The 27683-nt window shown below is 36.7% G+C and overlaps 1 long non-coding RNA gene across 1 annotated transcript; it reads left to right on the forward strand.

The window, feature by feature from the left end:
- LOC121406351 lies at positions 1-27683 on the forward strand. Its single transcript, XR_005968780.1, has 3 exons — positions 1-450; positions 19537-19642; positions 26308-27683. It is a non-coding gene; the product is annotated as an uncharacterized LOC121406351 (long non-coding RNA).

The raw sequence follows: 27683 nt of genomic DNA on the forward strand, positions 1-27683 counted from the left end.
ACGGTACCAGCTTTAAACACCTGTTAATTTCCATATATAATCACGAACGTGTCAAATCGATGCATAACTATTATCAACACTGCCATTTCATAGTCACTTTTCTCGGCATTCACGGTTGCTTGTTCAATGTACAACTTTGCTTCCGAAGATGGTCAGTGCGATCCTTACACCCACCTCTTAATCGAGCTCATTACGTATCCTCTCTCCCTTATTCTAATGTACAAGAGGATGTTCGCCGAGCGATCGTGTAACATTACCCCCGACATGTAGTCAACGCAACCTTCTTCAAACCCACAAACTTCTGAACGATTCCACGGCATCTTCAAACATCCACAGTCATTGATTTCGAATCTGAGACCATATCATCAAACTTAGTCCCATCTGGACTAGCCTCTTGTGATTTTAATCAGGACTGTCTTCAGCGCAAAGGGAGTTTTAAACTTTAATCAGGTAGGTTCGAAAGATAATTTTTCCTATCTTGTTTGACTTTGGACGTGTATGTATTGTGTGGGCGACGAGGCTATCCGTGTCTGATAATGCTGAGCCGATGGGAGAGTTAAGGTTAACGCCGCATCGCAATCATGTACGCCTACACACATTTTACGGATCGGGTAATATGAAGCGAAAGTTTTGTTGACAGATCTCGCTTTTAGAAGAGTTTCTCTTTTACAATCCCGGCAGTTGAATATGATTATCAAAATGTTACTATTTGTATGTTTATGAGGTATGCGAAATATTTACGGCCCTATAGACATGTACATTTCATAACAGTGTGTGTATCTTTATCATCGCAAACGTAAAAGGAAGAGTCGATATTTTATATCGACCAGAAATTCATTAAATATCTCGATAAATGTGCAATCAGTATCAATACTATTTCTACCAAACTTCAAGAATATAAAAACTAGTTCACATACAAATAGCAATTTTGAAATATTTGGTAGGGCCTATATTCCACAAATTAACGCCTGCTGTAAACAAGGTAAATGTATCGCCTTATTATGTTAATAATATCCGTGGTAATGGCTTATGTCGTATGCTTTAAAATGGAGTATAATCAAGGTGCGCTTTTCTCTGATTGGTAAGTCTTACTACCAATACTGATGACGTTCCTACTGATGATATCGTGTCAAAGGCCGTCATAATATTCCAGGGAATAAACAGCGTCGCCATGATAAATTTTCGGATCTCTTGGCGATAACATATGGCTTGTTTTTGCAGAACTAGGCAAACCGCAATTTGAGAGAAAACAGAAAAATTACCATTCCTGTTATGGTGTATGTTGCTTAACGTAACTTAAAACAAGTAAGGGTTTATTGAACGTGCCAGTTTTTCATGAAAAGATACCATACAAAATGTCTTCCTGTAACTATCGATTCGTATGGTATGGGTGGGTTAATTTTTCCAATCGACTATGGCTGATCATTTCAACCAACATAGAAAGGCTGTTTTTTTTTTATATAGATATTACAATAGTTGTTTAACAGTTCAAAACTTTGAAATTATAACCACAAAATTATTTTTTGTCCTTAATCTTCAATAAATTCAGCATTGTTATTTAAACGGTTATAAAGTTCATGCAGTAAACAGCATTGTCTAACAGCACTTTTACGGTGCCTATTGGGTAGTAATAGATAGATTTATAATGTATTCAATTCTAAAATACTCCGTTGTCTACAAATTTTTGAATGAGTAGAGCGAGCCTAATATTTTTTTACCACGTGATATCTAAAAGGTTGTGTGTGAGTTAAGAAATCAAGACCTGCACTTAATCAACCTATTAACCTATTATTATTATTAACCTATCAACCTATTATTATATGCAATGTATTGAATTTTCGTTACTAACAACTTAATTTTTCCGAAATGATTATTTTAGATGTTGACGAACATGCTAACTTTGACAAAATAAACATAAAAGTTTTTTTTAAAGCATCATAATGAGTGATGGGGACAATGTCCAGTTAACGTGTTTCGTATTTTAAAATTAAAAAAATGTTGAAAAAAGTAATTAACGACAAAATAGCCATTGGTATTCATTTCATAATTTACATGCAGGGGCGGATCTAACTTTTTTAGGGAGGGGGTTAGACCGAGAAATTTGACAAGCTAAAAAAAAGGGTTTTAATTCCAAATGAAATTCATTTTGATAAAGTAATATTTTTGACAAGCCAAAACTTGGAGGTTGACGCCATAATATTGGCCATTAATGTGTGTTTTTTGTTGCTTGCACTGCAAAAACTCCGGTGTTGATTTAACACCAGCACGGAATATATTTTTGTCCACACCAGTGAAGTGTTAAATACCAATTTCGTTTTGGTCTAACACCAGAAAGGTGTTTATACAACATCAATTAATATCAAACAGCATCGGTTTGATTCCAAACTGGTGTTGTTTCAATACTTCTCTGGTGTGGACATAATATACATGTACATTCCGGGCTGGTGTTAAAAATCAACACTGGATTTTTGCAGTGTGGCAGCCAAGGGGGGGGGGGGGTGGAACCCTTAACCCTCCTCCGCATATCGGCTACTGACTAGTCTGCTGTGCAAACCCTTCACTCGAGTTAAGGGTCTGAATGTGCAGCCTAGTCATGCCTCGTGTGCCGAAGGCCCTTTCGAAAAACAGCAAGTTTTGTGTGTGCTAGTCTTTGCGTGGAGACACACTTGCTGATCAAAGTTCCAATCAGGGTCTGTGCTTGCAGACAAGCCATTGGCATGTTTTATGTGAAAATAAGGGCAGTTAATTTATAAGGGTCTCTGACTCTGCCGATAGTGATAACGCACTATTCCGTCAAAAGACAAAATAAAAACCACATACCATGACCTCTCAATAATTATAAAAAGTCTAAAGGAAAACAAATATCTACCTCTTGATGCGTCTATAACTATAATCCCGCTTACGAAATTTAAACATTAAAAAAAATAATAATGTAATCCCTCGTTCTAAAGCTATTATATTACAGTCTCCTCATGTTCCTCTAATGTCTCTTCCGCGCAGCTGCTCCGCGATGTATATTCTATCACCATAAACAAAAACAATGCGGCTTTTCGCAGGCTTCTTGACAGTTTAATGACTATGTGGATTTCAGTGGATCTAGCAGCCAAACAGGTGATGTTTTGTTAATACATGATCATCTTGTCGACACATTCAATAATTCAAAGGAGCGGAGACTGTATTGTGTCGTTAGCGACATCTTCTAAATCGGGAAAGCTGAGTCGATTAATATTTTGCCATCACCATGATGACTATTATCTGTTTCATCTCATCCTTTTCGCTGCTTCCGTTTGGTTGGCATCGTGGCCGTAAATCGATGTACATTATTCGATTAGTGGTGTTGATCAGTTCGGTTGAATAATGATTATCAATTAGTGTAAGAAAAAAGGCGTAACCACGCCAAGCAAACTGAATCAACAGATACAATCGAAACAACCCCATTTCCCCGGATACCGAAATAAAAACACAATAACACACGATTCTTGCTTTGGCCAAGTAAAGGTAGAGATAATGATGTTGACAAAAAGTATTGACAACTGCATGACCAAAAGCAACATCATCCAAGTTTTGTTACAACGAAATTACATATGCCATTTAACACTCAATTGTATTTTCACAGAAATATAATTCTCTCGTTATAATTTGAAGGTTAAACAAATCAAATCCCATACGATTCATCTCGTTCACATACATCACTGCAAATATACTGTTAGGGGTCCGTCCATATTGTCTATTCCTTCAAAAAACATTAAATCTTAAAGGAAGTTTTTTGGGGTGTTTTTTCCCGCTTAATTGTTAATGAATTATTACTACCATATTGTGAACAATCTACGGAAGAGAGATTGAGAGAGAAGGGGAAAAAAAAATCATGAAATGCAAATATCGCGTATATATAGGATGACCTACAATGACTGTACAGTCATGCTCAATAATGTAGTTTTGATTCTTCAATCAACTAACGCAGTGTGTGTTGGTGTGCGTGTGGGTGGGTGTGTTTGTGTGTGTGTATGAGGGTGTGTGCGTGTGTGTATGAGGGAGAGATAGGGCGGGGGGGACAGATAGATATAAACATAAGAGAGACAGAGAGAGAGAGAGGGGGCTGTATGATTACAATTACGGTTACCATGGTTACTAATTAACCCACATTTCGGCCTTCCACATGTTCCAGCAGGTTTAAATTCGACAAGATATGGATGGATAGTGCATACGAATGTCTGTCTTTTTCTAATTGGACGCACGAACGTTTAACGATTGATATCTGTAAACAGGGTATTCTGGGTTTGCCAGTACAGAAACATGCTGGATGGGAGTGGCGTACAGATTGGGGGCGCTTTGCCCCCCTCCCCCCAAAAAAAATGAAATAAAAAATAATATATATATATATATATTATTAAATGTCGACATATTGCCCCACTACGCCATATCAGGCCCCATATTTGGCTCAACACCCACTGCTGGGAGGAGTAGGAGTTATCACGTGGGCAAAACTGACTAGAAAAAATGGGGAAGAAACATTTATTAAGTTATTTTGATTTCATTCTCAATTTTTATCAACAATCATTGAATTCTCTAAACTGAAAGCTTAATAAGGAACACCAGAAGACTGAGTGAGACAATCAGGAAATTAAGAATGATGAACTGCAAGAACAAATAAACTAGATTGAGGTAGAAGTTGTAGATAAGTGTCATATTAGTCTTTAGCAAGTAGAGCTTGTACGGTATATGGTATTCACCCCCCCCCCCCCTCACCCATAAGTCCGTTTATTGAAATTTTATTTTATAAGGGTCATTATTTGATTATATAGTCCGTGCAATATGGCAACAAAGTACTATTCATGACACTGCACAACATTTTTCGAAAGTTTGGGGATGGGATATAGAAGCATGTTTATCCGTGAAAATGAAATATCGGCGGCATTGTTCAAAGGGCACGCTCTTAATGAGATAACATCTATGCAATATCGGAACGTTATGATAATGACGTGTGATGGTCATAATTATACCCTTTATCCTTCAAATGCTCGTTTGTAATGACGCTGAATTCGTGATAGGAATTTAATGATTTATAATGATGAGGGAGAAAGGAAAAAAAGTGTGAGAGAGAAATTGAGAGGGAGAGAGAAAGAGAGATGGGGAGACGACGATGCATAGTAATTTAATGTCATTCCGTAAGGGCAGAAATTAGGGGCAAATTTGAACAGGAATTGTGAACGAGTGGGGTATTATTAACGAAATCACGCTAAATGGTCGAATATAACGATGGCCATGGGCATGGTGTATGGCATGCGGAAAGCGGGGGCGGGTACCGATGATAATCTTTCTATTCTACCTCGCCAAGTATTTTTATTGCTCTGTCTCTTTTTCAACTTCATTGTCTTTTTTTTCCTATCGACTGACTTGTTTTCTTCAATTTGTCTCCTTTTCTTTCAAATAATTTATATACATTTTACATTTTAATGTTGTAACCCGATATCACAAGTACACGGAGAGAATGACTATAAGGTGAAACTTTGACCCTTTCTGGTTTTGGGCTCCTTTATCATTTATAGAAGTAAAAACTTACACCCTATAATCTGTCTAGTAGATGATCTACAGTGCTCCGGGTATGGCATTGATAAGGCTCCTGCATTGTTTTTATTTATATAACTATATCTTTACATATATATTCTTTTTTTTCATTTTAGTGATTTTAAGTAAACAATCAATCACATGTATATAGCATACTTCCGGACAAATCAAATCATTAATTCTAATTTAGAAAAAAAAAAATTGAATTTAGGGAATTTGTTACTCGCATCTGCTGCGGGTGTGCTGTTCACAATGACCTCACATAATATCAATAAGGTCTTAAATTTCACAAATCTGTTAAATCTTCTGAATATTTCATCGGAACTTTATTAATATACATGTATTCGACAGTAAGTTCACCGAGGCGTTCGGATAGAATTTATACCATCTGTCTTTATCATATTCAAGAGCATAATATCGATACAATATCGAAACGAGTTACCAAAGGAAACTCGGTGGTTATCCATGGGATAACGTGATAACGCTGGCGTATGGATGAGAAAATAGTAAGGGGACACGATTGTTCTTGGTAAAGGGTTTTGGGGAGACTCGAATTCGATGCGCCATACAAGAGCTTTCTGAATTGAAATCTTATAGCCCGACGAATTAAGTGTATACTATATTTAGAAGGTTATTCGGCGAGTAGGCATGTGATAACTAGGTGTGGGATGCCTGTGGCACATCTTCCCTAAATAGAAGTTATTCTTAAATGTAGGTCTTTTTCTACAACGAAAATTATTTGAAGGAGGAAAAAAAAGAAGAAAACATTCGACGGAAGGTTGAGCAGAGTGATAGGACAAATCTCAAATTTGACCGCTTGGGGGCGTGTTGCTAATTCGCCCTGTCGTTTGAAAGTGTAGCCCAGGGTGGTTTTTCATCATTTTGATTGATTTTGTGATTGAAGCCCAGTGAGGTGAGTAGAATTACCCGGTTAACTTAAAATTAATTATTTATACTACGATTTAGGTCGAGTGTCACGATAGAATATGAAGTTCAAATAACTAAAATGATGAGTCAAAGTTATGGCGTGAACGAGTAGTTAATGTGAGAGACTGCATAGGTACGCCGTGTGAATGTTACGTAATGGAACGTGCAGCACAGTCGTACGTTGTCGTGCAAGAAACATGAATTAGGCCTTCGGGCACATGATTAATACATTATAATTTGCATAAGAAAGGCAGATAGAAGTAAACAAAGAACGTTGTTGTTCAAAATGAACCGTGTTTCGAATACATTGTGTTATTTTTGGCAATTGTGTAAATTTCGTTTCATAGCAAAAACCACTCATTCAATGAACAAGGTTATAATATAACCATGTTCTCAGTTATATCTCCATGTGTGACAAAATAAGGGTGGCAATGTTTGGCTTATTTTTCTTTTTCTTTGGGGCAAATGCTTGATTTTTTACACTGACAGTTTCCATTAGACCTTTAATTCATACCGCTTGGCTCTTATTTAAATTTGATTCTTTATATCATTTTTTCTTAATTAAAAATAGAGATCAAAAAATGAAAATTTTCTTGCCATATTACTTTCCACCAATAGAGGGCGTACAAAAAAAATGCCCAAAATTCAAGTTTTTGAGCGCTCTGGTGAATACAAAAATTATTCCCACATTACTAATGATAAATAAATTGAAACTGTATGGAAATTAGTAATTTTGGTCACAAAAGTGACATTTTAATGATTTTTTAAAGTGTGTGCTCTATACAGCATTGGCATACCATAGTCCTACCTGTAGATTCTCCACAGGCCAGATGGTAGCAGTGAACAAGTGGCAAAAACATGAATTGAGTGGAGGGCCTACATACTAACAGGGGCCGAGAACGGGGGGGGGGGGCTTCAGCCCCCACCTTATTTTTCAAAATCGTGTATAAAAACGTAAAAATGACCATCTGATTGTAATCTTTCGCGTGATCAGCCCCCCCCCCCACCCCACCCACACTCTCAAAACCGCTCCGCGGCCACTGAATGATAATGCATGGCAATTTAATATTACCTTGAAGAATATCAAGGACATTTACAGTCCATGTTGAACCTTTTTTAGGCAGAGAAATTGTAATGAAAAAATAATTTTGTTTGAGATATGAAGTCAGATGCAACATAAATTGGGAAACAGTATTAAATTTTGATTTTGCTCGCCCTGGCCCGTGGAAAACTTATTGCTCTCTTCTCTTTAATTTTACTTATTTATACATTTAATTATTAAATTAGTACTTGTGTATTTTCATTTTAAGATTTCCATGCCTTTATGGCCGAATAAATGATAATAACTACAAATAGACAGACATAATTATGTTCAAGTCTGATCATGCAATTTTTTTATCCTCATTCTATTAAATTGCAAATTCCTATGTATATGATTTATCTTAAATTCAAAAGTTGACCACCCCCCCTCCAAAAAAAATGGAACGTTGATAAATCTATTCCTTGCAGAAAAGATTCCAACCCCAGCTCCTTCTTTGGAATAAAATGATATCTTGTTTTGATTTGGTTAACCGCGGTTTCAACTTTTAATTCAAAATAGGTATATGCATCCTCGAACCCTAGGGTCGCCGAAACTCGCAGCATATTCATGATATGCTACCGTGAACGACATGTGGGGCAGTCTTCCCGGGCAATAATCTAAATATACCTCTCTTCTAAGCTTTTTTGTAAAGTATCCGATGCTTAATGTGCATGTGTAGCGCTCAGATAAGATTTTTTGTTATCAAAGTCGAACAGACATCCTCCCAAAGTATCTTCTTTCTTTTAATCTTACTTATTCATATCATTGCTCCCTGTTGTGTTACATTATATCAAGCATACACACAAATACCTTGTTTTGTGCTTATATAATCATGTCACTTAGCTGCTGCTTCCCCTTAATTGCTTTTGAGATAATCATATTTATTTGACTATATCAATATCACCGTCACGTACACTGTAAAACGCTACAAACTTTTGAACATCTTGATTAATCTGAAAGTTTGAAAATATAGTTGTCAAGGTAACTGGGTTAAAGAACGTGCTTCACGTTTTAAACGTCGTTTATCACGTTGATATGCGCTACCCGTTCTTCTCCTGTAAAGGATGAATTACAGTTGCTGTAATAAATGCATTTTTTAACGAATCCAGCAAAATTACCATCGAATCGTTGGTTTGTATTAAGCTTCAAATGATTACGGCAAAAATTATTTTGTGTGTGTGTGTGTTTTGTGTTTCTTTTTAAATTAAGCTCCACGTAATGCATTTTGCCAGCTTGCCCGTCTTTTTACAACTCTACTTATAGCTATAATGACTATATCATTTTTAAAATATTTATTAATGTAAGATTCCGAGGGTTTTTAAGTGTCTATTGTTTAAAAAGATGGCGATTATTTTGTCTTGACAAGGAGGAGACCTAATAGTAATGCCACATCGACTTATTAGCATTTTATGTTAATCACGAATGGTATGTCCAAAAAGTCACGTGATGTCACGATGTAACATGATATCTTGCATGTCGTCTTCTAAAAGGTTCTATCGTTATGTCGACGACATATATTACCTATTCAACCCGAGGAAAAATATGGCGATGTTACATCGATCTATCCATTCATCGATCTTTTCATCTACTGAAAAAGAGATTAAAGGAGTATGAAAATAATTGAAGTAAAAAAAAGGACATCCCCAAACCCTCCTTAAGATTAATTCTTGCAGTTCGTGCGGAGTTCATTATGAATGTGGAATCATTCATTTAAAATTACTGAGGTGGTGCATTATTGTTTTATCATTATAATGTCCCAAACATGGAGTGGTATGTGTGTGTGTGTGATGGTGTGTGTGCGTGTGTGAGGGAGAGGGTGTGTGCAGCACATGTAACCGAAAGGGGAAAAAGCGCCGTCACCAATTCATATTAGATCGGATTTGATTTGGGAATAAGATTCACTTTTGTTAAAAAAGATTTCCCGGTTTTTGCATATTTTCAATTCGCTTTTTCTGCACGAAACATAGATTTGAAGGTATCAGTGAATGTAAATCAGTGATTTAAGTGGTGTTATCTATGTTTACTTCCCTATCTCCTTAGCCTTCACCTTTCATATCCACAATCAATTCATCATCTCTACACCTTGTAGGTATAGGTCGAAAGGCGGGGGCGGGAAAAACGAGACCGGGAATGCACGTGATCCCTCAGGCGCGGGAGATCTCATTGATGCCAGCCAATCAAATCTCTTCCGTACCTCGCAGCATTTCTGCTAAAAGAGGAAAGACATTCGAAGGAATTATGGAAGGTTTAATCACATATGAAAAGATGATAGAGGAAGGGAAAAGTAGACGGATAGAGTGCGAGAGAGATAGATAGATAAAAAGAAAGCGAGAAGAAGGAAGAAAAAAGTAAAAGAACAAGAATGAAATAAAGAAGGAACTTTTATTTACGAGGGGGAGAAGGAAAAATGGGAGGGGATCAAGAAAACAGAACGAAAAGAGAGAAATAAAGGAGGAGGAGGAAGAAGAAAAGAAGAAGGGGAAGAAGAGGGAGAGGTAGAAAAAGAAGGAGAAGAAGAAAAAGGGAGAAGAAGAAGATAAAAAGAAGAAAGGACGAATAAGAGGAGGAGAAGAAAGAAGATTAAAGGTTTAAAGAAGAGCAATAAAAAGAAGAAGGGCACGAGCAACAACGCATAGTATAAGGAGAAGAAAAGGAAAAGAAAAGACTAAATAGAGAAATGGATAGAGGAAGGAGTGAATGGGAAGGAGAGAGAGTCAAAGGAAGAAGTGTCCGTTTCGCCAGCTGAAAGATGAGCATAATGATACGAGTAATTTATTGCGTAGGTGGATTTTCAATCGGGAAATTATCCTCTGAACCAATTTGACTTTACTTCTGTCTTGCCGTTCTTAAATTTCAATAATCGACCATTTCAACGGGAGCGAATCAAAGCATTGGTCATGCTGTAATTTAAGAAAGACGCAAAATTAGTTCCTCCTGGCATTATAGTTTAAACCTGGACAGTTTTGGAATTTTACTTTTATGCGTAGAGTTATACGCTCTAATTGGAGATTATGAGCGTTCAAAGAGTTAAAAGAGATTCCAAAGTGAACAGAAATACGACGCCATCTAGCGGCACAATAATGTGAAATCGAATGATGCATTATGGGTCATCAATACGATATAGTGCCTTTTGGTCTTTTGATCTACTTTTGTTTTCGTCTCTTGGCACAGGATGTAATCCTAGATTTTCCACAACTTGTTTGTCTACTATAAGTACTAATCATTAGTTTAATTATACCATGTAGCACATCTAATTATCAAATTTATTGTTAGGCTATTCCCATTTCGTCTGATTGTAAATGTAGGCTACTTTTCGTCTATAACACTGCTTATTCTATATGGTTAGACGAACTCTTACACACACACACACACACACATACTCACAAACCCGCTGCCAATAATTAAGTCCGGGAATTAAGTGTAAAAATGTTAAAATGGAGAAACATGCTACAATGTGTTCAACGAAATCAACCGAATGTGGCAAGTCTATTGAGTATTAGTCCGCGCGGATTTACATCCATCGAAAATAAAGTAGCGTGGTCTGGTCAGTCGCACTATCCAACGCATTGATTACTTTACATAGTGAGAATTGAAATTGAAATTGAAGCAAACATCACCGTTGTCATGTAGTCAGATAGCTGCATGCATTTATGAAGATTCTGTGCTCGCGTTCACCATATAGGGATTTCTACTCTATACTTGCGTATGGTTTCGTGGCGTGTGCAGCTAGAAACCGAAGTGAAATATAAAATAATACCGATTACCATTATCAAGGTAATTATTCTTGGTCGTAAAAAATGGTTCCCTCTTGGCCAGGGCCCTGGGAACGATTTTTAATAGGGGCTGAGAGTTGTGTTCAGGGGGTTGTCAGAAAAAAAAGAAAAATTACAAGCAAAATAAATGAATGAATAAACAAACAAAGGCCATTTCTCCGAAATGTCCTTAATTTGGGAGCAATCACCATGTTTGTCAATCTGATTTCTAATGGGGTGCTACCTAGGGTAAATCATATGCGCAGCAACTCCTGAAAAATCTTAGGGGGTGCTAAGTGCTTCTTCACCCCGGCGTCCCCCCACTACCCAGGGCCGGCATGCTCTTGGCTACAGATGAGCGATTGCTCTTGGGAGGGTTCCTGATAGTCGTATTTCATCACCAACTGTTCATGATATTCCCAGCATATAGTTTTATTACGACCAGGTAGGTGTTTCATAAAGCTGTTCGTAAGTTAAGAGCGACTTTAAGAACGACTGGTGATCCAATCTTGTGGTAAATGGCAAATACATTTGCGATGGTTTAGCGAGTAAGAAAGGATCACCAGTCGTTCTTAAAGTCGCTCTTAACTTATGAACAACTTTATGAAACGGGCCCCATGTACCCTCGGTTCGATATTGCTTCGAAAATAATCACATAGAAGAAAACAATTTCAAGGAAAAGGAAGAATCGATTCATAATTATTGTTTGTCTTGTTATGAAAAACTAGGCATTTGACAATCATTTCTGATCACGCTGAAAGAGCCTGCAGTTTTAGGAAGTGTTTTTTTTATATTAACTTGTTGCCATGATACATATTATTGTAAAATAAGAGTGAGCTTTTATTTTTTTTATTTATTCATTGTGATCCTTTATTCATTTTTATTTTGGGGGGCGGGGGTTGGTAATGGTCGGGGAATGCAATTCGAGTGAAAGAGAAATTAGGGAATGAAGATCATGAAAGCAGAGATGTGGTGGGGGGGGGGTGTGAGGAGAGGACAAATGCTTGTTGGCCACACTTCCTTGTGGGAACTAATATATAAACAAAGATGATTAAGCAATACTTCAAAATTAATGAAAAATAAAACGGAGAAAGGGTTTTAAAAAATGAAAAGAACGGGGGCGGGATCAAAGACTACAAATTTACATCGAATTGGAAGAAAGGTTTAAACCGAGTGTGCTTTTATAACTTTGCAACAAACATTAGTTTCATTGTCAGTATAAACATGCCAAATATCAAGAAAATACCCAATAATGGAGTCAAGATTATTGCTAAAAACGCTAGAACCTCACTTCCCCTCCATTCTATATTCCCTTACATTACGAAAGCTCGTCATAGCATGAGAGCGATGCTTGTTTTGGGCTAATTCCCGCCTTTGACTTTGTTCAAAAAATGGAAAATGCCAAGGTCATGATGATCGCGAACATATTTTGCAGAGGGGAAAAGTAACGGAGCGTAAGGAGATGACGTCTGTACAAACCGGTAATGTGGTTAGTTTTCCATGTCCATGATGTTTATCTAAGAGAAGGGCAGTGGAAGCGAAAAAGAAATAAATTTATTATAAGACAATATACGATTTGAAGCATTTCTATGTCTCTGCTAAAACCACAACTTCTATGCAGTGCTGAATGTATTGGCGAGGTGGGTAAGGTGAGATGCGCGAAGCCCAGCCGCCTCTTTTTTAAATGGGACGAAATGAGGCAAAATTATTACAACCCTTTTTTCAAAGAATGATGAATTTAAATCTAATAAACAAGTATTCAAGAGGCACAATTAAAGTGACTGCCAAAGTTATAAATCTGGGGTTTCAGCGTTTTTACAAGACCACCGGTGTTGGGGAGGGTTCAAAAGTAAGCCTTTGAAATCAGTGAATTTTATTAACTATTAAAAATGCAAATTTATGATTTCTAACCGCAGCCGATGAACAGTTTATTCCGAAGGGAACTAATACTATCTTATGCAGATATGAACATATCATATAAAAATAAAGATTAAATAAAAATAGCATAAAAACCAAGTTCAAGCACCGTAGTCAATGCACATAGCCAACGACAGAAACCGAGGACTCACAAACACACTGACATCATATTCAAATTAGTACACAAAGTGAACTGAGGACATCGTCGTTTATCACATTGTGGATTACGGCGTAAATCCCCCCCCCCCCCAAAAAAAAAAGGAAAGGAAGAAAAAAGAAAAGAATAGCTCGAATCAAAATTGTATTATAGTTCCTCTTTTGAATAGTAAGAATTCATATTATTCTGGGTTTACTAAATTCCAATTGACAGTAACTATGTAAGTCATCGGTTTTGCAATACGATATTTTTCTGTATTATATACATTATGTATGTGTGTGTGGCAGATAAACCTAATAGGCCTACAGATTCTAAGGAAAATAAAATGAGAGAAAGAAAAGACGTACAAGGAGGAGAATAATTAGATGAAGAATGACAACGAGCAGAAGAAATGAATGTAAGAATTTGGTGACAAAGAAGATGAACAATAGATAACTATTTATAAGAATGAATATGGTAATATTTCCATGGTGCACAGGTCATTATTGCAAAACATAACAACAAAAAGCGATGGGGGAAATGAGGCAAACGAAAAGAAAGAAAGAAAGGAAAAGACTATCTAAACAAACAAAGAAGAAAACGGTAATGTAATAATCAAAGTTCTATTTTTTCTCAATTTCAGATTCGAATTGAATGTCATTTGATATTTCATTTAGTCCACTCTTAATGTCGACCTTTCTTCAATCGAATCAAGAACGTGTAATATATAGGTTCTCTTGCGACCCTCCGACCGTTTGTTTACAATCTCCTCTCATGACCTACTTGCTGCCAGCCCGTACCTTGAAGTTTGAATCAATTAGGCGCACAGCCACACCAACGATACTGAATGCTGATCGAGCATCACGATCGCGTTATTTCAAACTGAGCAGCATCGGTCGATTGTGCTACCGGTAGTATCGGTCTGAATGCGCATTATGCAATATATCTCGTTAAGTGACAGATGAAGTCGATTTAAAAGCTTGCAATGCAAGATGCTACCATGAATGATGAATGAGCTACGGGTGAGCACTATCTGCAATCGCTACTATCTGCAATCGCAACTATTGCTAGTTTTTGAATCATTAACCGATTTCTATGTCGCTGATTGCTGCTAACATGATAACCATTTTTTGGTGAATCGTACGTCAACGATATGTTATTGATGTATAATGTGATAATGTAAACAGGGCTGATTCCATATTGACTCTTGCAAGGATTGATGTTTTCAAACTCCAATCCTCAACCCGGTGATTAACATTTAATCTAACGCAGAATGCAGGTCCTGTAAGAGCTTTCTTTAAAATACAGTGCGTCCCAGAATAAACGAAACCGAGATTTAGCGATCATTTATCATAACTTAATCATAAATAGAATAGACAAATGACCTACCAATTTAAAGCTTAGAATCTCCTCTTTCATATGATATTACTTAGGCTATTTCTTATTCACGCATGAGTGAGCAAAAACAATTTGAAGAAAGGGTACCAAAAACTCATTTGGCGGGGGGTATCTGGGTTTCAAAAAGAAAACCACATTTCTGAAAAATTCAATATCTGCTCTTTAATTTGGTACCTCAATTACAGAAAATTGTCAAGAAATAAAAAAGTTCTGGTCATTTGAAATAAGGCTTGTATTTCCATAATTTCATGAGATAAACGTGTTTTCACCGGTTTCCAACAGAAGCTTTCGCATGGTGAACAAAAGATTTAATGCATGGCTGATCGTCAACAAAACGGAGTGTCGAGTGAGTTTGAAAGCCAGCCTGGAGAACCTCTTCAATTTATGAAATTATTGAAATTCAAGCCTTATTTCAAATGACCAGAACTTTGTTATTTCTTGACCATTTTTTTTTTCAGGCCTTAAATTAAACACTTCCACATAATAGATCCACCTTCCTCTATTTTCATGATTTTTTCCCACAAAAAAAAATCCTCTCCATTTGTCATTTTCTTTTAAAGTCTGTCTATAGTCATGATAGTATAACCTTCCTTTTTTTTTACCTGCCCTGGGATAAACTGAAAAATATGCTGTCTCGGAGGAATTTCTCAGCATTTTATTTTTTTGTCGGTAGGCAGGACAAAAAAAAAGCATTTCTATTAGAAAGCATTACCTTAATATATTCTTTATTACTATTGGCATTATTATCATCAGACATTGCTCTAAATATTCGTTCTCTTGTAAGAGCCCTGTGGGCATGCCTGAGCACAACATACACCATACTTAACAATGAAAAACCCGTTACAGTGTCAACTTGACGCTCCCCCATGACCAGCGTCAAATATTTAACCCTATATTTGACGCTCCAGTAACCATACTTGACTCTCCAGTAAAAAGTTGACGCTCTTACTGGAGCGTCAACTTCTTTATGAAATGCGCTGCAGCGTCAAATATTAAACTTGACGCTGCAAGTGAAAATTTGACGCTGTTTTGGGACTTGACGCTGACGCTCTACCTTTATGAAATGGGCACCTGGTCTGCTTGAGCGTGCAATGTCAATTTTTGTTGCGCACCTTTTGCACTGCCGTGCATGCATACAAAAAGTTGGATGTCATGTGACGTGTATTGGCCAATCGCGATGCTTGAAAGAATACATCTATTCGTTGGTGTGACAGTACCGACACATAATAGGTAATAAATTCTCCTGATACTAAGGACAGCTACTAACAGCTCGTACTGGGAGACAAGCAAGGGCATTAGACTTCGGCGTGCCTGGGGAAGAGACGAAGATCGGTGGGCTCCTTCAACGTGCGTGTCAACGGATGAGTAGTAGATTGGTAGGGGAATAGCCTTCCTCGGAATATATAACATAATCGAGGGATGAACATAATTAACGTCGATGTGAGGCGGTACTCTGTTGAAAATGAGAATTGCTCATAAAATAATTATGGTAGATACAAAAAAAGTTTCAAGATGGCCGGCGGTCATTCAAATTTATGGTGTTGTATTTTTAATCAATACTTAGATATATAATCTTTATCATAATCTTTATAAACATATATATATCAAATATGCATATATAAAGGTAATAGCACCAAGGAGAAAATTGAGAAGAGGTGATTATAACATAGCAAGGTCTACTTGTATAAACGTATATATTTCATATTTTGTTCATATTTCATATAGTTTTTTTACAAAAACAACCGAGGCGAAAACTTTTTCTAAAAATGCTAGAGAAGGAGTGTGAAAAAGAAAATGAGAGAGAGAGAGATAAAGAAATAAAAGGTGGGGATGGAGTGGGGGCGAGAAAAGAAGATAAGACCTTTTTCAAAACAGTGTAGATTAACTTGAATATGGATTAATGAATGAATGAATATATAAATACGATAAACAGAGAAAGAGGGAAAATAAATCTTTAAAAAGTGTTTTAAAAAATGGTGGGATATTAGTGACGAGAACTGAAAACTAAGAGGGTATTATAGCTACAGACCTACAAAGTAATCATTCTTTTTCCAAAATTGCCTTTTCGCGCTCATTTTGTCCTGATCACGAATCGATGTTTGGTTTCTCCTGAGTCGATCACGTCAATCTTAATACCCTGGATGCTAGTATCATAGGAAGAGATATGGGCAGAGAAGAATGATGAAAGAGAGAGAGAGAGAGAGGAAGAGAGAGAGAGGAAAAGAGAGAGGGGAGAATGTGGTGTATGCCCATGTGAGAGAAAATAAGTTAGCCTTTGCTAAGGTTACGTGAGCAGTTCAACTATCTCGCGCCATGTTCTTATATGATTACTGTAAACACGAGATTTGGTTATGAAATTTATTATCACATTATGCGTCAATAGACGGGATGAATTACCCGGTGATACGCACTGATTCAACGTCAGATTGAATTAAAAAGCCAAGAAAAAGAAAGACCCGATAGCGTGTCTAATCATGGGTTTTGGCTTCCTTACACTCAAATTTTGGGCAACATACTGTCAACACAACAATTGGTTAAAAGTTTATCAAATTTTGTGTAGTTTTAACCAATATCGTGTGCTTTGGGTGAAAACTACACAGTATTAGAGAGTTGGATACCTTTTTTAACTAATTGTTTTTTTTTACAGTATGCTGACCAACATTTTAGGAGTTGATTGAAGGTTAATTGCTGTGATTCTAAAAATATCTAGTATAAATAGGTAAAGAACCAGGGATGTTCAATAATTTCAATAATAATACAATTGATTACTACACTGTTAAAAACAAAACTAAAAAAACAACAGTAATTGTTACTGGCAGCTGGGATTAAAAAGAGTATGAACTGTTCAATCGCGATGGGCTGTAAAAATGCAAAAATACTGGATAACTGTTTAAAAAAATTAACATTCATTTAACTTGAAAATCGCCATTAATTTACAAAAACGAACACTTATTTCTACGATAGATGCACTGCAATCAACGTAAAAACACGATTGTTCGTTGGCTTTTTAAATACAAGGGTTATTGTATTTTACTTGTTTTTTACATTTAACTTGTAATTATTACTTACAGCTCAAAATACGTTTGGTTTGTTAAATCATTGTGTCTCTTTTTAAAAGGTATACATACTGTAAATCTACGCTTTTTCTTTGTAAAATTGCCTGTATTTTTAACAGTGTATCGGGTCTTTTTTATACTCACAGACACTTGTTATTATCATAATTATTTTTTGTGCATCTGTAGACCAGAAATTTTAATTTTTCCAATCATGGAAGAAGGTCATGCCTGGGAAATTTGTCAAGCGAAAAAGTCTGAACTCCCCTGCCCATTACCCCCCTCCCCCTCCTCATTATACCTCTCTTTCCCGTTACGCTTGTGTGCCGGTGACACGATTTCACTTTTGTCTCACCTGCACAGCAGAGTGAGACTATAGGCGCCGCTTTTCCGACGGCGGCGGCGGCGGCGTCAACATCAAATCTTAACCTATGGTTAAGTTTTTGAAATGACATCATAACTTAGAAAGTATATAGACCTAGTTCATGAAACTTGGCCATAAGGTTAATCAAGTAGTACTGAACATCCTATTAGAGTTTCATGTCACATGACCAAGGTCAAAGGTCATTTAGGGTCAATGAACTTAGACCATGTTGGAGGAATCAACATCAAAATCTTAACCTGAGGTTAAGTTTTTGAAATGTCATCACATCACATGACCAAGGTTAAAGGTCATTTAGGGTCAATGGACTTTGGCCGATTTGGGGGTATCTGTTGAATTACAATCAAAACTTTAAAAGTTTTTGGATCTGATTCATGAAACTTGGACATAATAGTAATCAAGTATCACTGAACATCCTGTGCAAGTTTCAGGTCACATGATCAAGGTCAAAGGTCATTTAGGGTCAATGAACTTTGGCCGAATTGGGGGTATTTGTTGAATTACCATCATAACTTTGAAAGTATGTTGGTCTAGTTCATAAAACTTGGACATAAGAGTAATCAAGTATCACTGAACATCCTGCGCGCATTTTAGGTCACATGACCAAGGTCAAAGGTCAATGAACTTTGGCCATAATGGGGTTATCTGTTGAATTACCATCATAACTTTGCAAGTTTATTGATCTGACTTTTGAAACTTGGACATAAGAGTAATCAAGTATCACTGAATATCCTGTGCAAGTTTCAGGTCACATGATCAAGGTCAAAGGTCATGTGAGGTCAATGAATTTTGGCCACAGGGGGGTATTTGTTGAATTACCATCCTATCTCTGTAAGTGTATTGGTCTAGTTCATAAAACGTGGAAATAAGAGTAACCAAGTATCACTGTACAGCTTGTGCGAGTTATAGTAGTTTTGAAAGTCAGCACTGCTGCTATGTTGAATCGCGTGATGCAGGTGAGACGGCCAGAGGCATTCAACTTGTCATGATTTGGTTGCACTTCTTTACGACTTTGCCATGACGGATTTTCTGTGGGTATACGCGGCAACGTGATAAAAAAGCAATTACAGCATAAAAATCGTCCAATGTGTTTTCGAGAAAGAAAGTTATCGGAATTTCACCCATCCTATCCTAAACATGCTAAATGTGAATCCGTCGAAAATGAAAATCACAATTACTAATGCATCGAGGAAGATCGTCCCTTATTCGGCGCGAAATCTGTTCCCAATAAATCATTACCTGAATTTATATTAGCGAAGAAATGTGCCTTCTGCTGCCATATTATGTCACGTTAATGGATGATAAATATATTTTTCTTTCCGCAGCCACAAAATTAATTCTGCGACTGCGACGTAATTGATACCTGGGTTGCCAAGAAAAACACCCCTCGTGATAACCCCAACCAGTTTCTCTCCATTTTGCTGATCTCAGGTTCGTTGAGGGGGGTTGACAATTGCTCGTACGATCGTTTGCGATCATTTGGTCACAATATATGTTGCACAGAATCGCAACGGTCATAAGCAGTCTCATCATCAATTGTGAAAGGGGCTTAACACAAATCAATCGTAGAAAAAAATTATGATTGATATTATTGAGTTCAATGTACAATCAATCGCGAAAATCATGCGTACGATTAATCGCTCGTCTTTGTGTTACGGGACCTAGATCTAGTCGATTGGTCGAAATAATCAAGTTAATCATGGAATAGTTTTAGTCAACCTTATATCTGCTTTAAGACTTTGAAAGAAGCTTCGTGTCTACCGACCTATATCCTTGCGTCACTCGTCATTTATTGCGTGTCTTTAAGATTGATGGAAGAGTATCAAGGTAATAGAAGTTAGAATGCTTGTAAAAGATCACCAGAAACGTTTAAAAATGTATTCTTGTCACTTATTTGTACTAGTAGTTCTCCCATTTAGCTGAATTGTGTATTTGCAGATTTAATTTCGAGATTTGTGTAAGGGGGGGGTTATGCTCACACAAATTCTTCGTCTCATTCGAGTTGATATTTGAGGGCCGCATTTTCCAATTTTCCTACACTCCGTTCTTGTTTTACTACTACTACTACTACTATTACTACTACTAATGCTACTACTGATACCTACTATACACTGCTACTACTGATGGTAAAACCAATGGGGTTTTCAAAAATCCTTTCGCTAAATACTTCTGCTACAAAAAAAAATAATTACTACTATACATTTACTATACTATTGCTACTACTACTACTACTACTACACTACTACTACTACTACTACTACTACTACTACTACACTATACTGCTACACCATCGCCACCAGCACAATTATCATCATACTGTAGAAAGGCATAAATAATTTGAATCCCAATCATTATTTACAAATTACCTAGCCAAATTGTCGTAAATTTCTCAGTCAAATCGGAAATCACATTTCTTCTGGGCAATCTACAATTATCTCGGATGATTGCACTGCTTTCCTGTCACTTCAAGACACGCCATTCCTATCGACATTAACATAATCAATGATCTCAATATAGGTCTTATACGATTACAAATAGAGAGAGACAGAAAGAAAGAAAGAAAGAAAAAAAAAAGAAAGGAAAGAAAGAAAGGAGAAAGCAAGAAAGAAAGAAAGAAAGAAAGAAAGAAAGAATAAGGGAACGAAAGAAAGGAAGAAAGAAAGTGAAAGCGAAAGAGAAAGAAAGAAAAAAAGAAAGAAAGAAAGAGACAAAAAAGAGAGGAGGAAGAAGAGTAGAAGAAAGTAAGAGAGATAACGATATACAGAAAGAAATATAAATTCTGAATTTTGTTATTAAACCTAAAGTTGATATAATTATAGTAAGACATGAAATAGTAAAATACTCGTTTTATATTTAAAAAATGGAATGGAGAATGTGACACGAAAAATTAGGCAGGCTTTTAAACAAAAAGACAACAACTTCAAAATATTGGTTAACTTATTTTACGGTAAGAGCTTTAATAGATCTCAACTCACCCCTTTATTAATTAGAAAGCATAATTTCTAGTATTCGTGTATAATATGTTTACATCAAAATATGAAATGTGCATAATTTGGGGGTTGTAAATAATATTTCATCCAAAACTATGTTTATAGCCCCATCTGTTGCTCAAATCTAACACATTCAAATGGAGAATATGCTTTTTAAGCTCACCGACAGGTTTTTTTAATGTGGGTGTGTGTGTGTGTGTGTGTTTGTGGCCGTTAAATATTTTGATAATCACTACAAATAACTGCAGCTCTATTACTATTACTTCTTCTTCTTGTACTACCACCACCACTGCTGCTGCTGCTACTACTACTACTATTACTACTACTATGACTACTACTACTACTGCTGCTGCTGCTGCTGCTGCTACTTCTACTATCAGTAGTACTGTTATTCATAATGACAATTACACCGATAACATTTATAATCACGATTCAGTTATTGCTGATGATAAAAGCACTAAAACATAATATTCATTGTATTGAACGACGTCTTTATAGGCATATTTATAATAAGAAACTAAGAAATTAGATTAAAGCCTTCTTCCCATTTAAATTTCAACAATTTGTTTACACTGTTTACACTTATCTGGTTATGAACCTGATAGGACGTGAGACGTTCTTTTATCCGGCCACTCACCACTCTCATCCCTTTTCCATCCCCTTCACATTCACATAAACAAGACAGAATTATGCGCTTGCGGCTATTATATTTAAGCTCAAAGTAGAAGTACTTGATTTTATTGATTATCATCAATGCCTTGCAAAGAGGGAAAGAGCAATTAAAGTCGACTGAGCGTTGTGGCGTTGTGGCTAATATCTTTTGGACGTTTTCATCTGATTTAGAGGTCAGTAGTTCGAGACATCTTCTTCCTAGTAATATTAAAAAGGCGGTTGAACTATGTTTTTTCATATATTGATATGACATTGATATTTCCTTTTTTTCTGGGGAACGTTACATGAAAGGACTTGTCGGACGTTTTATTCCGACAAATCCCATTTTATCCGACAGTTACTATAGTAACAGTGACTCTCAGCCAATCAGAATCAAGGAAAGATGTCAGATCTGACAACTTGTCAGACAAAGATATTGGTGAAACGGTCCCCTGAGGTGATGAAATACATAATTACTTGATACACATATTTGGGTAATTATTATACTAAACAAAGTTTTCTCTTTTAGCGCGTGTAAATGATATTGCACAGTTTAGATTTCAATATTATATTTTTGTTCTCAACAATTGCATTTTTTTAGTTTTTACAAAATCTTTTAATAAAATTTTCTCTGTCAGAAGTTGATTTGACCCTTGATTTTTTCTTTTATTTTGAAAATCATTGTCACACTCCAACGCGGAAAGGTGCTGCTATCGACCGAGCGATCGATACTAATAATGCATGGCTAAAGTGCGAAAGTATCGATTGCACATTGACCGTGGGTTAGTGCTCTGTGGAACTTCACACTTTGAAATAGTTTTTTTTTATTGTCAATAATCAGTGTATATTTGTTGCTAGCAGTGTGTGTTTGCTGGGCGAAATCATAATAAATGGTTATTTTTTTTTAAAGTAAGGAATTTCTTCAAAGAAACACTCGATGCATGTAACGGAAACGTAAACATACCTGTATTGATAACAGTTGTAGGTTTACTGACGTCACAAACGACAGTAATTGCAATGTATGATATCTAAATATCAATGACAAACTACCAGTATCACTGTCTATATAAGATGGAGTTTATATATTATTATCACAAATTTGTATCATATCAATCCCTAACCCTAACCCCTAATCCTAACACTTTGGATTAAACTTACAAGTTTTACTCAGTGGCGGAGATTTGACCAGGGCATGGATAGATCGTTCATGCCTTCTGAATAAATGAGAAAACTTGAATTTGAATAAACACATACATTACTCGGCGTCTACCTTTAGAGTGATAAATGTCAAACAAACATAAGTTCACTAGGAAAGATAATGGTCGATATAGATGGATCATATAATCATCCACGCGCAATATTTTGTGAAAGATTCGATTTGGGGCGCGTATCATGCCCGCTTCTTGATCTTTACGGACATTGTCATTTTTTTTATTCAAAATGAAAGATTGTCAAGTTCATCGGCAGAGTTTCTCTCGTGTCAAATCTGCTGTCTCCATATTCATCAAATGTTTGACGTTGAATTTCACCCCGTTCTACTTTTTTTCATCTTAAGTATAACTGTTTTCATGGAGTGTTCCAAAGTTTGATATACGGACGGGCTGATAAATTGATATAGTTTTTTTATTACGTCAGACAAGAATGATGGAGAATCGTTCGCACCGGGCTTAATTGAAAACCTAATTGATATGTCAATTTACATCACAGGTGACAGATTTAATTAGGCGAAATTCCAAGGCAGTTTGGATTGTTGGGCTGCCCAGTGAGTATATTGGTGATTAATAATATCAAAACTTCTTATAAAGTCGCCTTACTCGTATTAATGAAATTATATTTTTAGTTTAATTGCTTGAATTCAACACTTCGAAATATATGTAAATTTTTGACTTATGATTATAGTAAGTTCTTCTGATAAATTAATAGGCATAGAGTAAGGTGGGGGCGCGGATTGCACTCAACAATGATTTTTTTTAATCTAAAATAATTTAAAATTTGCTGATAATGGGCGTGATTTGATATCTAATACATCACTCATTAGTCTCGGTCACCAGGCGCGCGTTGGGTCGTGCATGATTGTAAACTCGCGTAAGGATTTTTGAACACCACACTGGATTGTCGTAGCAATTTATACTCTCGAAATTAATAATTGATGATATCTACATTAAAGGTTGTATCATACTGCTCATGTTTCGCTATTTTGTAGAGGCAGCGTAACACTTTAGAGGTCCATAGACGTGTTGGACATGCACACACTGTAAAAACTGCGGTGTTAAAACTGACACCAATTGGTGTTAATAGAGGACCACACCCTGAGGTGTTAAAATTACACCCTAGAGATTAAACGTAACACCAAAGAGTGTAAATATAACAACAAAAGGTGTTGTAATAACACCTATAGGTGTAAAACTAACACCACCAATTTAACACCGGTGTAAAACAACTGGTGTGGTCCTCTATGTACACCGGTTAACACCACAGTTTTTGCTGTGCAAAATCGTGATTTCATGGTCATCATTTGCAGGATTTTCTACATGATCAACAAGAAAATGTGTGGGCGGGCCGGGGGTGAAGATGAGACTCTTCCTTGACTCGCATCCCTCCCTTTTCCAGTCATTTCTGACTCGGATATCGGTAAAATCTACATGCTCCTATAAGAATACTATCAGATGCACCCAGCTGACTACTGATCTAGTCAATTTGACCAATGTGCTTTTAAAGTGTATCGTTCAGTTCCTGATGCCTAGTATTTTAAATAATTAATGATTTTGCATGTTTGATAACAACGCCAAATAATTTATTGATCTCAAGAACACGATTGCCGGATATAACAACTGAATATTTGCTGATATCATTAAAAAAGTACACTAAATTTCAAGGATTTGAAATAAATCCAGATCGGCTAAGAAAAGTAATCAGCCGAATTTTGTGTTTATTTTAAATCTTAAGGATTAACTTTTAAAGTTCAAAAGAATTAAGTTCAAATATTATAGATTTATATTTACATCAACAAGGATTTAATCTAAATCTAATATTTGGCTGGTCACTATTTACAGCCGATCTGGATTTATTTTGAATCCTTGGAATTTAAAGTGTACATGCATGAGCAAACGGCTTGCCATACTACGTCCACAAACGCATGCGAAACCGTCGAGGTGTGACGCCCTAATTACTTGCCACTGATAACACATTTTATGGAACGTTGCCCACATTACCCTAAAGCCCCTTTAACACCTTAGAGAAAAATAAAAATGCTGGAAAAAAAATAAAGACGTATGATTAAATAAATGATTTAAAAGATGTAATACTTAAAAAAGAGCATAAATACTGTATGTGTTCTTGTATGTCATTTGGTCATTTTTTTAAATCTTGTTCTGTGGCATTCTGTTCATTTTAAAAAAGTGGGCTTCTGTGTACCGACGCCATTGAGGCAATATTTTATTTGTCTTTATTTCATATGATTCATTGCATGCGAAGTTCTTGTTTTTGTCACGTTTTTTAAATTTCATGGGAGTAAGGAAACTCGAACAAATATTGACTGGAGTGTATATGGGCATGTGTGGGCTGTAATATAGAAGAGAGAGAAAGGAAACGAGAAGGAGAGTGAGTGTGAGAGAGAGGGGGAAGATAGGACAAACAGAGATAAAAAGAGTGGGAAACTGGAGGGGGCAGGCGCCGTAAACGGGGAAGTTGTCGGGACTTCAACTCCCTTTTCGGTAACTATGTATAACTAAAAAGCTACCGTCAAATTGTGATTTTGTGCGCGTTCAGCACCCCTCTCCCATAATTTCGACCCTAGCTCCAACTGCTAAACTCATCCCGCGGCCATCGGTGAAAGGGTGGGGTGGGGTTGGTCAGTGATTCCTTGTAGTGGGGAAACATGGGTGTAAGTGACGTATCTGCAAGCTTTAAGTTCAAAAGTGCAGAAAATGGTCCCAGACGAGTGTGTGGGTGTTTGTTTGTGCGCGCGGGTGTGAGCGCGCATACATGAATAGGTAAATTCTGTTACCAGGACGGTAGTACATGTATTTGTGAGTTTTGGCTCAACTGGACACGATTCCCCCTGGCAAATGACCGTTTCCATTTACTCGTCAGCCCCAACTGACACGAATCCTTTCATTTCAGACACCCTCCTAGTACTCATACCTTGAAGGACTTAGAAAAGGAAAGAAAGATGAAGGGGAAAGGGCAGCGAGGGGGTCGTATTGAGAGATGAAGATAGAGAGAGAGAGCTTTGGAGAGAGAGCGGGAGAGAGATGGGATAGAAGGGGGGGGGGTGAGCGATGTGGAATATGATAAGAAATGACCATTCTCGCATCAACTCGAGATACCAGAATCAAATTACCTATCCCTTTTTCCTCAAAAGTCAAACATGTCTTATTCGTCTTTTGTACATTTTCACAACTTATCCGTACTCTTTTATCTCCACTTTTTTTTCTTCCATGTTCTTGTCCCCAGCTTGAAACATCCAACGTCAGCCGTTGCTAGGCAACCGGAAGACATCTGACCAAGTCAACGAGAGGAGTGACTCTGCGATGCAGCTCGATAAAGGTAATTTGCAAGGCAATGTTTAACGACATGCCAAATAAATCAATGATCAAACATACCTTGAAATCATGTACCTCATCTTTTTCCTTTCTTTTCCTTCTCGCTTCTTTCTCGCCCGTCCTCCTGTTTCTGCTGCTAGATTGGATTTTCGACGACTGGCATTATCGACTTTACTTGAGGTGATGGTTAAAGATCACCAACTTAGAATCTAAAATCATCAATAATGCAATGAAGGCGAAGCAATTTGTTTGCAATACCATGAGTTACCCCAGAGCCCAAGGTTATTAACAGCGTGGCTAAATTACGGGTGTTTTTCTTACAGCAATATGAATTACCTTGTCGTCAGGTGTGAGGCCGATTGGAGAGTCTTATCACGTCACCAGAATTTGTTAGATCAACTAATATGTTTGTTAAATATGAGCGTACTAACTATCGGTGATAATGCAATTGCACGTAACTAATACGAATTGAGATTCTTTACCTACACTCGCAGATAATGATTTACCAACCTATGGTTAAAATACGAACTTACCAATTCGTTGGTTAAAACAAACACGCATGCAAAATGAATTCGGATTGTTAAACTACACTCGGAGAATGCTTTACCAACCTATAACATGATTCGAACAAAAGAAAACAAAAACATGCAAAGTATGCAAAGTGATACGTTTCTTTTAATATCCTACATTTCTTAGATTAGATTTTTAAAGATTATGTTTTAAGCAGAGCCGACGTTTGATGCAGCAAATTTTTCTTCTATAAAAGTAGTGCATAACAACTCAATCACCAGATAATATTATCCAACAACAAAAGCCAATTAACAGTAACCGGTCCATATTCAATAAACATGAAATGAAAAGCTTTGCCAGTTTGTTCCGCGAAATGAAAGATTGACGTCAGCCACATGAAATATGCACGCGTATATAATTCAATAATTAATCGGGAAAACACAAAGGGTAATTTTGAAGTCTGGGCGCACAATCAAGTAATGAATTCCATATCGAAATTGCTTTCTGTTTTCCGCCCTGCATCAAATATTCATGAAATCATGTCGCATGTAACGTGTGATGTACCACTTTGTCTTTTGGTGTATGAATATTTGATAAGAGTGTATTATTCACTATTCCCCGGGTGGGCATGAAGGACCATCGCTTTGTCTCAATCGTGCAAAAACAGCTTTCAAATTCACGCTATCATCATTACCTCTATCGCGAAGAAAAAAGTGCTATTAAAGATCAAGTCCATCTCAGAAAAATGTTGATTTGAATCAATAGAGAAAAATCAGA

This window comes from Lytechinus variegatus, chromosome 19 (assembly GCF_018143015.1).
Source record: "Lytechinus variegatus isolate NC3 chromosome 19, Lvar_3.0, whole genome shotgun sequence".
Lineage (NCBI taxonomy): Eukaryota > Metazoa > Echinodermata > Echinoidea > Temnopleuroida > Toxopneustidae > Lytechinus > Lytechinus variegatus.